The sequence below is a fragment of the Tachypleus tridentatus genome, unplaced genomic scaffold (assembly GCF_004210375.1).
Source record: "Tachypleus tridentatus isolate NWPU-2018 unplaced genomic scaffold, ASM421037v1 Hic_cluster_2, whole genome shotgun sequence".
NCBI classification, from domain to species: domain Eukaryota; kingdom Metazoa; phylum Arthropoda; class Merostomata; order Xiphosura; family Limulidae; genus Tachypleus; species Tachypleus tridentatus.
In genome coordinates, this window is record NW_027467782.1 from 49,678,293 (window position 1) to 49,690,940 (window position 12,648).

The window sequence follows — 12,648 nt, forward strand, 5'->3', positions numbered from 1 at the left end:
CTATTGGTACTAGCTTCGCTGTGTTTATATGTTTGTTACTATACTATTGGTACTAGCCTCGCTGTGTTTATATGTTTGTTACAATACAATTGGTACTAGCTTCGCTGTGTTTATATGTTTGTTACTATACTATTGGTACTAGCTTCGCTGTGTTTATATGTTTGTTACTATACTATTGGTACTAGCTTCGCTGTGTTTATATGTTTGTTACTATACTATTGGTACTAGCTTCGCTGTGTTTATATGTTTGTTACTATACTATTGGTACTAGCTTCGCTGTGTTTACATGTTTGTTACTATACTATTGGTACTAGCTTCGCTGTGTTTATATGTTTGTTACTATACTATTGGTACTAGCTTCGCTGTGTTTATATGTTTGTTACTATACTATTGGTACTAGCTTCGCTGTGTTTACATGTTTGTTACTATACTATTGGTACTAGCTTCGCTGTGTTTATATGTTTGTTACTATACTATTGGTACTAGCTTCGCTGTGTTTATATGTTTGTTACTATACTATTGGTACTAGCTTCGCTGTGTTTATATGTCTGTTACTATACTATTGGTACTAGCTTCGCTGTGTTTATATGTCTGTTACTATACTATTGGTACTAGCTTCGCTGTGTTTATATGTCTGTTACTATACTATTGGTACTAGCTTCGCTGTGTTTATATGTCTGTTACTAGTTGTCAGTAGTTTTAAATCCAGGAAATGTCTATGTTCTGTCAGTAGTTTTAAATCCAGGAAATGTCTATGTTATGTCAGTAATTTTAAATCCAGGAAATGTCTATGTTCTGTCAATAGTTTTAAAGGCAGGAAATGTCTATGTTCTGTCAGTAGTTTTAAAGCCAGGAAATGTCTAATTTTTTTGTCAGTAGTTTTAAAGCCAGGAAATGTATACGTTCTGTCAGTAGTTTCAAAAGCCAGGAAATGTCTACGTTCTGTCAGTAGTTTTAAAGCCAGGAAATGTCTAATTTCTGTCAGTAGTTTTAAAGCCAGGAAATGTCTAATTTCTGTCAGTAGTTTTAAAGCCAGGAAATGTCTTTAAATGTCTTCGCTGTGTTTATATGTTTGTTACTATACTATTGGTACTAGCTTCGCTGTGTTTATATGTTTGTGAGTTAATATTGAATATTTAGTGATAATAACGGTAAATATGCATTTCTTCTTTCGCAGTAAATATATGAATTATATTGTTAAAACTATATTTTTTGGTGTGGCATGCGTATATTTTGGATCAGTTAGTTAATTATAAATATATTTTTTATCAATTACATAACTTTTCACCAGCTGTTATGTTACACTAAGTTAAATTATCGTATTTAATTAATTGGCGAAATATTTTTTAATTGTATTTACCCTTTTCAGCTTGTCAGAATGTCAACTCAACCACCAAAGAAACAAAAATGTTCAAATGGAAGGAACAGCGACAGAGATTTTCAAGAATCGTGAACTGAAATATTTGTGATGATCAGAGAGGTTGATAAAGTAAATCTTATGTAACAGTGATGTGCAGGGCTTCCTATGTAAAGTAACATTGATAAAGTAAATCTTATGTAACAGTGATGTGCAGGACTTCCTCTGTAAAGTAACATTGATAAAGTAAATCTTATGTAACAGTGATGTGCAGGACTTCCTCTGTAAAGTAACATTGATAAAGTAAATCTTATGTAACAGTGATGTGCAGGACTTCCTCTGTAAAGTAACATTGATAAAGTAAATCTTATGTAACAGTGGTGTGCAGGACTTCCTCTGTAAAGTAACATTGATAAAGTAAATCTTATGTAACAGTGGTGTGCAGGACTTCCTCTGTAAAGTAACATTGATAAAGTAAATTTTATGTAACAGTGGTGTGCAGGACTTCCTCTGTAGAGTAACATTATGAAACTGTTCATAAGCGGATTTGTAGTTATAGAAACTGTAACCAAGGTAGTTATAGAAACTGTAACCAAGGTAGTTATAGAAACTGTAACCATGGTAGTTATAGAAACTGCAACCATGGTAGTTATAGAAACTGCAACCATGGTAGTTATATAAAATGTAACCATGGTAGTTATAGAAACTGCAACCATGGTAGTTATAGAAAATGTAACCAAGGTAGTTATAGAAACTGTAACCATGGTAGTTATAGAAACTGTAACCACGGTAGTTATAGAAACTGTAACCATGGTAATTCTATTACTGCGCATGCTTTGAAAAAAAAAAAGACAATTTTAAAATCTACTAAGATAGTGGCAAAATCGATGAACACAGGACTACTTATGTTCGTTCGCTAAGTAGATGTTCTGTCCTTAAACGAATTGTTGAATGTTTGGATGAAATTCGTGTTTTTGACAAATGATAAACTTTCTTGTCAAGAATTAGTTGATGTTGTGTGAATGTGTAAACTGATGTGTTTACAGATTTCTCCTCACATTTAAATGACTTGAACACCAAATTCCGGGGTTCTGGCAAAACACTTGATGTTACGTTTGATAACAAAAGTTTTCGAAATCAAACTAAAAAAGGTTAAACGTGATTTTTAACACTTTTAAATATTTATCAAATCTAAAACACACATGATACATGTCTTGAAACTCGTGAGAAAATATACATTCGGAGCGAACACAGTTTTCAACCATCATTAATTCAACGTTTCACAATTTTCTTTAAGATTTAGTAAGATCAAGTTATTTGATCTTGTAAAATTCGTAGAGTATACAGACAGTGTAACGTTAGACAAACTGAATTTGATAATGTTACGGTAAACTGAATTTGATAATGTTACGGTAAACTGACTTTGATAATGTTACGGTAAACTGACTTTGATAATTTTGAGATGCAACTGATTGATTTACAAATCAGTTCAATTTGGAGACAGAAACTTGTCGACTTAAGAGCTGAACTAGAAAATATCGAAATAGATCGATTAGTGACTGGAATAATACAGATAATGAGGCTCTGAAACTCTGATTCTATTCCTGAAACTTCTGAGTCTCTGAAAAATGTCAGTATTAACAGTATTTTCATCAACATATTTATATGAGTCGTTATTTTCAGTGATGAACTTTGGAAAGTGTAATTATAGGAACAGACATGATGATGAAACTAGTGCTACATGTGTAGCTCTCAAACAACCAAACACAAGCCTGATATAAAATATCTGTCATCATCTGTGCACCAGCTAAAGTCTCACTTAGAATAAAATATGTTTATTTTACTGCCATTGTTTTTAATTTTTTATGTTACATAATATGAACTAAAACTTACAATTTCACAAAATGATTTCTGTTAATAGTACAACAATGGATAAACGTAAATAAGCGAGAGACGTAAAAATTCTGTTAGTATTGTTACTAATTAATTAATTTTACTGTAGTTATTAATAACATGAAACTCCTAAAGCTTTTTTAATTAAAAATAATTCATAATAATAATAAATTATAATCTGCTGCTAAAAATTACCATTGGCACGCGACAGAATTTTTCAGATTATCCCTAATTTGGGCACACACACTCAAAACGGTTCGCTATTTCTGTACTACAAGTTCATGTAAACATGCCATTTGCAATGTCGATAATATAGCAAGTCTTATATCAAAAGCTACAGATTTCTCGTAAACAGATGAATACTTTACTCAGAGATTATGATTTATTTAAATTCTGATTTTCGACACTTCAAGGTCTAAATTATCATAAAGTAAACTATTATTTTTTTTTTATTCTAACATAGTGCTGTTAGGTGGCTTCTTCATGCTGATGCACAACTGTTACGTCACTTTTGAATGAAATACTTAGTATTCGTAGTTACCGTTAGGGGTGGACACATCCATTATTTTGTTAACTTCCAGCCTCTTCCATTGACCATGTCGTATTTTCCAACTGCACATATCCTGAGAGAAATCACACTCTAAACTTTGTAGGCCAGCGCCCTCTGAAATATGTTGGATATAAATACAGTACTCGTTGATTAAAAGTCTCTACTTGCTCGAATATCTTAAATTTACAAAATGATAATGTTTTGTTTTCCTGAATTTCGCGCAAAGCTACTCTGCGCTAGCAGTGCAAGACTAGAGGGAAGGCAGTCATTACCACCCACCGCCAACTCTTGGGACACTCTTTTACCAACAAATAGTGGGGTTGACCGTCACATTATAACGCCCCCACGAATGAAAGGGCAAGCATGTTTGGTGCGACGGGGATTCGAACCTGCGACCATCGGATTACGAGTCGAACACCTTAACCCACCTAGCCATGCCGGGCCTACAAAATAATAAATAAATAAAACATTATTTCAGTTAACTGCATACAATATTCTAAATATAAGCAAATATTTTTTGCAATAGTTTATCATATTTTTTTCTTTAGAAAAATGTTTCAAACAGACATATTAATTTGTTTAAGGCAAAATGGAGCTGCTCACTGAATTGGAAAAGTATAAACTAGCCTGACGGATTGCAATCCCCATCACACCAAACATGTTCGCCCTTTCAGCTATGGGGACGTTATAATGTGACAGTCAATCGCACTATTTGTTGGTAAAAGAGTAGCTCAAGAGTTGACGGCGGTTGTTCATGACTAGCTGCCTTCCCTCAAGTGTTTCACTGCTAAATTACGGAAGGCTAGCGCAGGTAGCTTTCGCATGTGTAGTTTTGCGCGAAATTCAAACCAAACTTAAGTATAATCTACGCAAATTGTTAGAAGGTTTAAGGTCAGAATAACCAACCACAACCTTTAGAGACGAAGCCAGGGTAGGAGTGTCGAATGACCACCCTAATACACTAAAATGTTTACGAGATCCATTATTTTATTAAAAACAAAACTTTATGCCCTTACTAGGCCAACAAGGAATAGCATTATTTATATGCAAAAACGGCTCGTTTGGGTTTAGAAAATATTTTACATAGAAGAGCGAACAACGTTTCGACCTTCTTCGGTCATCGTCAGGTTCATTGATAAAGCAGTTATTGATTTTAATACAGTGTTGGATACCCCTACCGGGCAAGTACAAAATAATATTATTAAAGTTATTATCAGGTTTAATGCAAAACGGTAAAATTGGTATCAGCTGGTCAAGTCCTTTTCTTACTGGTCCAGTAGAGGTACACAAGTTGGAAAATAGAATACAGATTCACAGAACATAAAATTTCACCTTCACACGTTTTCGAACTCTGGAAATCCTAATCACAACCATTGAAAACACCCAGATACTAAATAAAGAAACAAACGCAAAATTAAAGAAGCCTGACTTATACAACTCAAGCCCAAAATAAACCAACACAAAGAAACACCTTTATACCTAAACTAACAAATATAATCAAACATCTAAGCCCGCCCTCTACATTCCTACACTCAATTACACAACCGCCTTCAAACATGTGGTCAGCTATCAGCCAGTTACCTCTTTCTTTCTTTGTGAACCCGACGATGACCGAAGGTCGAAACATTGTTCGCACCTCTACATAGAATCTTGTCTAACCATACCAGCCGTTTTTACATATATATTTAACTAGCAATACATTTATGACAATTTATTACAGAAAAAGAGAACCTTGAATGTGTTGTGTAAAAGATGAAGAAAGTTTACTTTATAGTTAAATTTTAATATAGAACGATTCCAGAATCAATGGTAACATCCACATTTCAAACTTAGCACCTTACATAGAATGAACGTAATGCACGAAACTCCGTTACGCGAATTTTTAAGTCGTAATTATAAAAAAAAAGTTTTGAAAATGATTTCTTACCAGTGATAAACAACATTTAAATTCAACATTCACAGAAAAGTAAACCCAAAATTACTGGTAATCCTACAATGAGATTGTATTATTATTATTTTTTACAGTAATGTTGTTACGTTCATTCTACATTACTTAACTCAAAGTTAAACATCTTACCAATAGCCGGCGCTACCATCGTAGAAAATATTGTGGCAATTCTGACCAAAACAGAAAATATCTGAGCGTTCTTCATTGGAAAATTCCTCATTTCAAACCGTGCAAGTACAAAAAAACGCGTAAAGAAAAAATGAACTTTCAATAATGGGGCCTGGATACACTCTAAACAATATATATGTTAAAAAACAACAACAAATAACGACATAATCAAACTATCATAAATTTTGTTTTCATGACAAGTTTGATAAATAGATATCTTGGTTAAATAACAGAGAAACATCTGCGTTGATTAAATTCTTGGCACCTTTTGTTAACACGGTACATGATGGCTTCACTACCGTTAAAAATGTTGTTTTTTTTGTAATATTATTGGTATTTCAGATTACGAGACTTTGCGTGAACTCGCAGAGAAGGTAAATTCATTATTTTATAACATTTAGCGTTAAACTGTAACACTGGGGTTACAACGTCAGTTGATGGTAAGTTTTGTAAACTTATCTCGTTATTAGTGTTAATAGGGTCTTTGGAACTGGTTACTACCTTAGTCGATGGCAAGTTTTGTAAACCTGTCTAGTTGCTGGTGTTAGTAGAATTTTTGGAACTGGTTATTATCTCAGTTAATGGCAAGTTTTGTAAACCTATCTAGTTTCTGGTCTTAGTAGTGTCTTTAGAACTGGTTAATAACATTTAATGTGTGATCAAAAATTCCTAGCAGAAATGGTTCTCAAATGCGATTTTGAGACTATTACAAAATCTTGGATATCTCTTTGAAATTCTGCAGTTAATCTGGCTTCCTACCCTCAAAGCTTAGTAAACTAATAATGACAAAACGATAAAACTTATAGTTGTATGTGTACCAATAATGTAATCTTCACCATTCTTGGAATTCATAATCAATATGATTTATCTTGCAATATAAAGTAAATAATTCTGATAGGTAAACCTATAATTCATAATCAATATGATTTATCTTGCAATATAAAGTAAACAATTCTGATAGGTACACATACTTTAAACATATCTATTGCATAATTTCTAACATTATTGTTTACACAATTGATTTCTTATCCACAACTTTGTTGTTGATTTGTCAACACAAATTATTCAAAATTCATTTACGTACGCAAGTCTTACGTAAGATGTTTTGCTAGACATAACTGCAAAACAACAACACATAATACTGTTGACATGTTAAGCACCAAATATGTTACTTTATATTATCGGTAAATTTATTCGAGGACAATTAATTACAAACTACTTACCCTGTAGAATAATCAACTTGTCAAAGTTTATTTTGCTCTACATATAACCTAGCATCGATTATGTCACATAATATCAACAGACGTACATAGCCCATTAAATAAACTTGACAGTTATAAACAAGTTATTATTACTTCAAAATGATTTTGTTCAGTTATACTTGTCTGCACAAATACTCTGATTTACTAGCATAATGAAAATCTCAGATGGAAAGAAGTTATTGGTTAGTGTCGTGTAGAAACAACTAATCTGATGTTTATATTCAACCAGATTTTATTATTTCAAACAGAAAGAAAGAAATATTATTAAATAAATGATGTACAATACACTAGTTCAGTTGAAAACATAAAATATTCATTTGATTACATAAACCTTTATTAAAATATTGTGAAAGACAACCAGACCAAACACAGAATTCACCAAATCATGCAAATGTAAAGTTTGATTTGGGATGTTCCAATGAGATAACGTATCCTAATCCTTACAGCATTAAATTACCAATACTTGTTATTAATATGAATTGTACTTATTTCATGTTAATACAATTCTGTTCAGAAAAGTAAAATAATTTAAGAACAAACCCTCAAAAAGAAAACAATTATTTAATTAACGTATCAGTCTTCTTTCCCATTGTAACAATATTCTAATTGTCCACTCAACATTGAAACTTTAATAAAAGGAAGTACAATCATTTTATTTTCAAAGTGTTTATGACCCACAAAGCATTTTAAAATTTCAATTGGATTGATAATTATGTGAAATTTTGAAAACAAATGCTATTTTCACTGATTATATGAAAACTACAGAAATCCCTTCTTTCATCAAATCCACATGAAGTATTCTCATAGTAATAAAGGAGAAGAATATTTATCAAACTTCAAGCTCTAAAGATTTGATACAAATTTCACTGTCGACCATATCTAGAAGAATCTTCTCTGTCACTTTGCTGAAGTGTGGTATACATTTTAACCAAACGTTTTGTTTTCTTTCTAAACATTAAATATTCATTTTACAACTGGGAAGTAATACAATATGCACAACCACTCGCATACAAAACCCAAATACATTAGCATGTATTAAGTTTTAGAAGTAGCTTTTCAAAGCCTGAATTTCTTAACTTGTATTAACTTTCTCAGAGGAAGCATTGCCACACTAGAAAATGATCCCTTCCATACGCACCCACACGTATATATATGGACACCACTTCTATGTGTATCTGTAGACTTAGGTTTAAATTTACTCGTCTTAGTTTTACAATCACCTTAATCTGAAATAAGTCTTTCCCCACTAGTTTTATAGCAACAAAATGGGTTCACGTAACAGAACAACAAGACTCCAAGATGAATCAGGAACTTGACATTAACTCTTTAAACCCAAGTGGATGCTATCAGCATCTGGCCGAAAATCCCAGTTCACTCATCAGATGACAAAAACATTCGATAACACATAAATCTCTTTGGCTGCAAACTAATCCAAACTACATTATTATCTACCTTTTATGAGCAGACTGGAAATCTTATAAGGTATGTTTAATGGTTAATAAGACCTCATGAAAATAATTCTGGCAAAATGTGCACAAAACTGTGGATTTAAAGATTTAATACAATCTGTGGCTTGTTTTAAACTCTTCCAAACAGAATATTCTGGAGAAATATGTCTGAATGATATTTTGTAAGAGACTAAGGTTCAGTCATCTCTTTGAAGCAACTTTAAGAAACAAGCTCTGATAAGACAGACTGCTCCTGCTAATGGTAAGATATGACTGATTCAGAAACATCTTGTATGCAGTTTTAGGCAACTATCTAAGCATTTAGTAACTGAACAATGCTGGAATGTATCCAAATAGCTTAAAACGAAATATTTAATGAAACAAACACAAATTTAAATACATCCAAAGTTTGTTTAAACATCATTAAAACGAGTATCAATTGTTCTAGATTAATAATTCTTGGTGAATACACCAGTTAGGCCTTGAAGCACAAACATGTGGTCACCAATGGGAGCTTTATCTCTTCAATATGGTCTCTTCATCTTATATTAATAATTCTTGGTGAATACACCAGTTAGGCCTTGAAGCACAAACATGTGGTCACCAAAAGAGGTTTTATCTCTTCAATATGGTCTCTTCATCTTATATTAATAATTCTTGGTGAATACACCAGTTAGGCCTTGAAGCACAAACATGTGGTCACCAAAAGAGGTTTTATCTCTTCAATATGGTCTCTTCATCTTATATTAATAATTCTTGGTGAATACACCAGTTAGGCCTTGAAGCACAAACATGTGGTCACCAATGGGAGCTTTATCTCCTTACATGGTCCCAAGGTGTGTCCAAGATGTCCCGAGTCATTTGGATGACATGGCTGTGAGAATGTTCAGTTGGTTTTAGACCATGATTTGATTATATTTCAAGGAACACCCACTACACTGACAGATATTATGCATGCTACTGTGGACACAAATGGTGGCCAGGCCAAACAGGTGTATCACCCTTTCTTAACTACGTCCAGCGACTACAAACGTACGTTTCCCATCATCTAACTGGTACATTCACTGGGATTACTACATCAGGGCAAACATTACTTGTGTTGAAACACTACAATAATCACAGGCAGCTGCACACAATGAAATTAATTATATCAAACCTTATACAGTCATTCTGTAACTAAACCTGACTAGCTCTATACACAAACTTGTTATGCATGTCCTGTCTTCTGGAAACACAAACTTGTTATGCATGTCCTGTCTTCTGGAAACACAAACTTGTTATGCATGTCCTGTCTTCTGGAAACACAAACTTGTTATGCATGTCCTGTCTTCTGGAAACACAAACTTGTTATGCATGTCCTGTCTTCTGGAAACACAAACTTGTTATGCATGTCCTGTCTTCTGGAAACACAAACTTGTTATGCATGTCCTGTCTTCTGGAAACACAAACTTGTTATGCATGTCCTGTCTTCTGGAAACACAAACTTGTTATGCATGTCCTGTCTTCTGGAAACACAAACTTGTTATGCATGTCCTGTCTTCTGGAAACACAAACTTGTTATGCATGTCCTGTCTTCTGGAAACACAAACTTGTTATGCATGTCCTGTCTTCTGGAACACAAACTTGTTATGCATGTTCTGTCTTCTGGAAACACAAACTTGTTATGCATGTCCTGTCTTCTGGAAACACAAACTTGTTATGCATGTCCTGTCTTCTGGAAACACAAACTTGTTATGCATGTCCTGTCTTCTGGAAACACAAACTTGTTATGCATGTCCTGTCTTCTGGAAACACAAACTTGTTATGCATGTCCTGTCTTCTGGAAACACAAACTTGTTATGCATGTCCTGTCTTCTGGAAACACAAACTTGTTATGCATGTCCTGTCTTCTGGAAACACAAACTTGTTATGCATGTCCTGTCTCTGAAACACAAACTTGTTATGCATGTTCTGTCTTCTGGAAACACAAACTTGTTATGCATGTCCTGTCTTCTGGAAACACAAACTTGTTATGCATGTTCTGTCTTCTGGAAACACAAACTTGTTATGCATGTCCTGTCTTCTGGAAACACAAACTTGTTATGCATGTCCTGTCTTCTGGAAACACAAACTTGTTATGCATGTCCTGTCTTCTGGAAACACAAACTTGTTATGCATGTCCTGTCTTCTGGAAACACAAACTTGTTATGCATGTCCTGTCTTCTGGAAACACAAACTTGTTATGCATGTCCTGTCTTCTGGAAACACAAACTTGTTATGCATGTCCTGTCTTCTGGAAACATTAACTACTTCATTATCAACACAGTGAAAACAAATATTGACACGTTTAATTTCTCATACAAGTAATGGACACGTTTTTAAAATTAAAAAAAACTTCTTATTATCTGAACCTGAAACACCTTCTTTGGTCCACAATTTTAACTGGATTATTTAGTCTGATAAGAAAAGAAAAAGGTGAAGTCCGGACATTCTCCTGGACACAAGAGTTAGTACCATTCCGGATACACTGATTACTCCATCTTCTTACTCTCTCTCTTTGACGAGCACACTTGGCTACTTTCCTGTCACTCATAAACAAAATACAACTCCAATAATCCTAAATATCCCCATGAGGAAAACCTGTTAAGTAAAAAAATTCAACCAATCATATAGAAGTAAATCTCACTTTTCATCCAATAGTGACAGTTTACATGATACATTAATTTGTGAAAGGATGTATAAAGAAATAAGACATCGATAGTAAATGAAATGACATATACAGAAGTATTATATAATTAATATGGGAAATGAAAATATGTAAACAGATGTAATATATCACAACGTAGAAATGTTTAGGGACAACAATGGATCTATTGGTCTGTCTTGGATCTCCCAGTCTCTAAACTAAAGTAAAAATGTTAGATAACTAACTGTATAAAAAAATCTTAAAACGAACCCTCATCATAATAACTCTTGCTATATAATGTTCCAAAAGTAACTAGCGCCTCTTAAGTTACAAATATTCAGACCTAAGTTGATTTGATGAGAAAATATATCTTTATTCAAAGTAATAACAATCTTTAAAACTAACAACATTATTACTGTGTTTGTTTTCAGTTATGTAAGGAAGTTATCAAAATCTAACTCCATACACGAAAGTTTTCACTGATAAAAATATCTACTTATGAAACACTACGAAAAGTGACTGACAAAACGTTTGTCTGGCTCTAACTACCAGACAAACATAAAGCTCACTTCTACAAGCAAGTCTGTAGCTGAAACAGCAGGCATCATTCCTGAGCAAAGTCTAGTGAGCATCCAGCCCTCCGAGCCAACCGAGCTTGTAAACCTGCCATACTGAAAAACAGCCAGGTAATGTTACTAAGAACAGAAAATATTACTGTCCTATCAGGTGAAAATACAATACTACAGTATTCATAAGTTATCTAATAAATACAGAAATCTGTCTCTATGTTTACAGTTTGAATCTAAAACCACAATCTGTAGAACAAAAACACTAAAGTAGGCTGAAAATCCTACACAAGTATTTTTACAATTACACAAAAACGGTTAACAAGGCTGTTCAAGTTTTCTTGAGGAACTCCAGATATAATTATTTCACCATTTTACCATACATGTAAAACAGTGTGGAATTTAAAATGTACACCACAGAAATTATTATTTAATAACAAAGAAAGTAAAACTAGTTATGACTTCAACTCTTTATGAAAGCTTATGCTTTAAGATTTAACACAAACCATTTAAATCCTAAAATGAGTTGTTTTAAATTAGAATAAATATTAAAATATTTACATTTTCTAGATCTGCTAGTTACACAACACCATTCACATTGAGACTTTTACACATTCATCAGTTTTAACACCATTAAATGGTGTGTTGTAGCAGGTGAATACACTGTTCTCCTATATACATAACACTGCTTTAAATGTTATTTATCAGCTGAGTGACAAAAAAAACATTCAGTATAAACTAATCAGTATTTATCAAACATCTGTTGATAACCACGAATAACATTAGTGTTT

General features: G+C 33.1%; 1 protein-coding gene and 1 long non-coding RNA gene across 4 annotated transcripts in view; one reads left to right on the plus strand and one right to left on the minus strand.

Annotated features, from left to right (window-relative positions):
* LOC143242200 (E3 SUMO-protein ligase PIAS1-like) overlaps positions 1-12,648 on the plus strand; it is a 571,445-nt gene that overhangs the window by 481,429 nt on the left and 77,368 nt on the right. The window lies entirely within an intron of this gene.
* On the minus strand, positions 2,829-12,528 carry LOC143242526 (uncharacterized). Of its 2 annotated transcripts, none has more exons than XR_013022860.1 (3): positions 11,861-12,528; positions 5,878-11,245; positions 2,829-3,914 (listed from the first exon to the last, which is right to left on the minus strand). It is a non-coding gene; the product is annotated as an uncharacterized LOC143242526 (long non-coding RNA). The 2 variants fall into 2 exon arrangements; XR_013022861.1 differs by lacking the exon at positions 2,829-3,914 and adding an exon at positions 4,939-5,190 and having other exon boundaries at positions 11,861-12,522.